Source organism: Condylura cristata, unplaced genomic scaffold (assembly GCF_000260355.1).
Source record: "Condylura cristata isolate star-nosed mole 26May11 unplaced genomic scaffold, ConCri1.0 scaffold00002, whole genome shotgun sequence".
In the NCBI taxonomy this organism is placed as follows: Eukaryota; Metazoa; Chordata; class Mammalia; order Eulipotyphla; family Talpidae; genus Condylura; species Condylura cristata.
In genome coordinates, this window is record NW_004567103.1 from 82047135 (window position 1) to 82051942 (window position 4808).

General features: G+C 47.3%; 1 long non-coding RNA gene across 1 annotated transcript; it reads right to left on the reverse strand.

Annotated features, from left to right (window-relative positions):
- Window positions 1-1977: 1977 nt before the first annotated feature.
- Window positions 1978-4802, reverse strand: LOC105854036. Its single transcript, XR_001145770.1, has 2 exons — window positions 4653-4802; window positions 1978-2352 (listed from the first exon to the last, which is right to left on the reverse strand). It is a non-coding gene; the product is annotated as an uncharacterized LOC105854036 (long non-coding RNA).
- Between the last annotated feature and the right edge of the window lie 6 nt (window positions 4803-4808).

The following is a 4808-nucleotide window of genomic DNA, read 5'->3' on the forward strand; positions in this document are numbered from 1 at the left end:
TAGTTCTCAAACTGTAGTCACAAGCCACCAGCAGTGGCATGACCTGCAGATTTGTCAGAAATGCAGACATTTTCAGGCCCCACCTTAACCCTACAGTTCTGGGGCCCAGTCTTCCTCTTCATGAGCCCTCCAGGAGATCCTGTCATGTCAGGAGAGATGTGCAAAGGGCTGGGGACAGGGAAGAGAGCTGCTGGACACAGGCAGGAGGCTGGGGTCTACTCCCAACTCCATTTATCATGATCAAGCTGGCAAGAGCAGACAAAGGCCATGTACAGGGGAATTCACTTCCAGATTATGTATTTAAAAATACACTGACTCTGGGCCCTCCCTGGTGGGTGCAGTAGGTTAAAGCACAGCACTGAGAATCTAAAAGCCTCTTCAGCATGAGTTCGATTCCTGCTTGCCCTGGAGGTGACCACATGGTGTGGCAGACCTCTCCTGACCCACCCGCTGCTCCCCTCAGCAGTGTACTTCGTCGATCTGCCTGTTCTGTTCCCCTCTCTGTCTCTGATGAAGCCTCTCACCGCCCCTGAACCTCTGCCCTGTACCCCAGTTCTGTGTGCACAAATGAATAAATCTTTAAAAAAAATAATAAATAAAAATACACTAACTCCTTAGGTTTCAGTTTCCCCATCAGGAAGCTGAACAAGGCAGCATGTTTTAGTTGCATCTAAAGATCTGTTTCATCAGTTAATATGCCACCGGTGGAATCTTTAACATCTAAGTACCTCATCAATGATACTAATGCTGCTTATCAACTGTCCTCCCCACACCCCTTCCATGGATGGTCCAAGAAGAGCAAGAGCCATGGAGCTACTGGACAGCTTCAGGAGGTTCTGGAATCTTCAGAGAATGCTTGGAGATACACACTTTTCTGGAGAGACCATTTAGTCCCCCAAGCCCCAGAACTGCTGATTGCAAGGCACCTCTACACCTTCGACCCCCACAACCATGATGGCCTGTGGCACTCCTACAGAGTGTCAAATAAGAACTGCCTTTCAGACAGCCCCCCGGGGGAAGGAAGGGCTATGGCACCAGGGATAGAGACCCAAATATAGAAAGTGTCAAGGCCTGCCTTGCCTGAACTCAGCCCAACCCCCTTGGGGTTTTCCACATTTGCTAATGAATAACATACCAACTGTACAGGCTGGCGTGGGGGTGATTTCACCCTCCATGTATTTCCATAGCAGGAGGCAGGACAGGGGCCAGACACACACAACACAACTCTGCCAGTTGCTTCAATATACCATGGAACAATCCCAGCACCTCCCTCTATGACTCCAATTTAGAAACGAGAAGACTGAGGTAGGAAGTGATGTGACTTGCCAAAGGGTAAAGTGGGATGAGTCCAGGTATTAGTGACTGGCCCACCACCCAATCATTGGCCCAACAGGGCTGGAGGGGCAAGAGGACTCAGTCACGGGGGGGTGGTTTTGGAGCTGCCTCATGAACACAGTGGAAAATTGAAACTATTTTTTAAAAGGGTTTCAAAAACACAGGCTGACCTTTCCTGGTGTTACACATGCATTTCTGCCCAGGGTTGTCAGGAAGCCACTTCCATGCCCTGTCCCGAGATCCCAAAGCCCCAGCTGCTCGCAGGGGCTCACGGGCTGGGCTCAGCATTCCTGGGAACCCATGCTCTCATAAGGAAAGGGGCCCAAACAGGGCACCCAGCATGCAGCCCCAGCTTCCTCACGCCCAGCGCTTCCAGTCCTTCCAGTCCACATGGCGCAGCAGCAGCTCCCAGGGTCCAGGTGGGGTGTGGAGGGGCTTCTCTAAGGTTTGACCATCTTAGGATGAGCGCTCTACACATAGTTCTTGCAGATTCCCTGTAAATGTGGCCACAGGCCGCTGTCAGGGAGATGGGGCAAGCCAGCTACAGTGCAGGGTGATGAAAAAGACTGCATCAAAGCAGGGAATTGAATTAAGTTTCATTTATTCTAGGGCAAACTCAAAGGGATTTTTTTGTTTGTTTTCTTTTTTAGCAAATCCTAGCACATTATTAACAAAAAAATCTGTACATTTGCCATGATACACTTGAAAGTGAAACAAATAAGATATAAATACAGATATGGATGTAACATGAAAAAGCTCCAAAAAACAAAAAACAAAAACCCATCCTGGGGGCGTGGGGACCATGCGTGTGAACACAGTGCTGACGAAACTATTTTGGTGGCTGATTATTTTCCAGGGCATTTCTTTTTTCGTTTCCAAACATCATTGTTAGCAAAGTCCTGATGGGATCCTATAGTTCTTATCTGCTGTTCTTTAATGTGTCATATTATGCTTGATAAATAAAGGGCGTGGCAGGGAAAGAAAAAAGACTTATGAGACAAAAATCTGTTGCATTACCTGCACGGGGGTTGGGAAGCTAGTGACGAGCCACAGAAAGGCAGCCCCTTGGCTGTCTGCGGGCACCGGTCCAGCAAAGCACACACAGTGTACTTGAGGAGGGCTGCAGGCCTCACCTCGCCCCCAGCCTCTGGGACTGCGGGGGTCGGAGGAGACATGGCAGCAGCTTGAGGGAAAGCGGGATCCTGACGAAAGGCCCCAGCAGAGAGGTGGGTTGTTCTGGGCCTCAGACAGTCAGGTAAATCGGGGAGGCCAACACAGTCTTGCGTGTTTGCTCTTTTGTGTTCTGTTGTTTCATCGGAACAGGAGCCCTGCAAGGAGGCGGCGGCAAGGCAAGGCAGCTGCAGCTGTCGGGTTTCGGAGGGTGGCGTGGATGCGGCCTCCCTCTGTGAGGTGGTGACGGCATGCGAGTCTCCTCGGCAGCAGGCAGCAGTTCTGATTGAGGCCAAGAGACCTGTGAGTGATTGTATCTCTCTAGTCGGGAGATGGAAGGCTGGGCAAGTATATTCAAGGCTAGCCCTTTATGAGTACTATGAGGACATCAGGCAATGTTCAAGATTCTTCCAACTATGGGGCAGGATGGGGCCATGGTGACCTGGGAGTCAGAGTTAAAGGAGAAAGGTTTTCTAAAAGAATTAGGCATAAAGAACTTATAAATAACCTAGCCAGAACACACGTTTCTACAACAGAGTAATCAAAAGACACTTACTTGCATGGTGTAAAAAGAAATTCCATTAGTGAAATAACAGATGGTATTTATCAATGAAAGTAAGGCCTGGTCTTGCAATATTCTGAGCCAAAAGTCAGTCAATAATATTCAATCACTTAAAAATGCACCCCTGAAGTTCCCTCAACAGCAGCAGTGGGGTACTGACTTCTTCTTTTGCAAGGTAACTCCTCTATATGCATGCACGCTCTCTCTTTCTCTCTGTCTCTCTCTCTCACACACACACACACACACGCACACACGCTCACTCCCACACACTCATGCCCTCTGTAGTGAAGGTGCCCTGGCGTCACTGGTCCTGTACTTTCATTTTCAGTGCCTATTTCCAAATAAAGTATCTAAAATAAATTCTGAATGAAAATGAACTGTGTTTGCTAGAGTATCTTTCACAGCTTCCCACATCGAAGCTAAAGGCCTGGAGGGGGTCTGTGGAGATCAGTGAGGAAAACCACATAACTAGGCTTCTCAAAAGGCTGGCTTTGGGGCCCCCCTCTGGAACAGCAAAATTTTAATGATGTCATTAAAAATTAACACCAGAACATGCTTTTTCTTCAGGGAAAAATTAGTTCAATTTAGAGAATATAAGATATTAAGAGATGATAAAAGTCTTCATGATTGCATTAAGAATTTCCATTTGGCTTTAAGAATTTTACTTGAAACTTACGTAATCAAAATCCAAAACTACAGTCTATTAGAGCAATCAAATCCACAGTAATTTTTTTTTTTTTAAAGAGGGTAGATTCGGCCCTCTCTGGTGGCACAGCGGGTTAAAGCACAGCATTGAGAATCTAAAGCCGCTTCTTCATGAGTTCGATTCCCGCCTGCCCCGGAGATGACCATATGGCGTGGCAGACCTCTCCTGACCCGCCCGTGCTCCCCTCAGCAGTGTACTTCGTCGATCTGCCTGTTCTGCTCCCCACTCTGTCTCTGGTGAAGCCTCTCACCACCCGTGAGTCTCTGGCCTGTACCCCAGTTCTGTATGCACAAATAAATAAATTAAAACAAAAAAAAAAAAAAAGAGAGGGTAGATTCTCTGATAGTTTCTCACTGAAGAGAAGGAAACAGACTTTAAAGCTGTTATTTCAAATTGTTTTTCTGCAATTTGATATCATAATTACTTTTCCCCTAAACAATGACTATTTCAACAGATGATCAAGGAAGTACTTCAGTCCATAAAATTAAACAAAAAAACTCTGGTATCTGGTCTCTCTAGACTTTTCTTTGATCTTGATACCAGATTAAACAGAGAAGTCAAAAATGAGATGGTAGAGTTGCTGTTTACCAGATGAACTGAAGACATTTAGGACTGAGCAGCTTAGGGTAAGGCTGGGGGAGAGGAGAGAAGATCGCACTGTGCCAGTCACCAAGCACCAGGGCCCCGGAAGAAGCCCACTTCAGAGTATTTCTTCAAGATCTTATACGACAAATCACTTCATTTACATCTTCTATGCTTTCAGGAAGTGCCGCTTTAGGCCTCTGCTAACTGCTGCTAGAAATTTACCTTGATTTTTGTGTTTGGACTTAAAACTTTGATTTAAGTTTAATTCTGTCAGGTGGAAATCTGTTGCATTACCTGCACCGGGGGTTGGGAAGCTAGTGACGAGCCACAGAAAGGCAGCCCCTTGGCTGTCTGTGGGCACCGGTCCAGCAAAGCACACACAGTGTACTTGAGGAGGGCTGCAGGCCTCACCTCGCCCCCAGCCTCTGGGACTGCGGGGGTCGGAGGAGA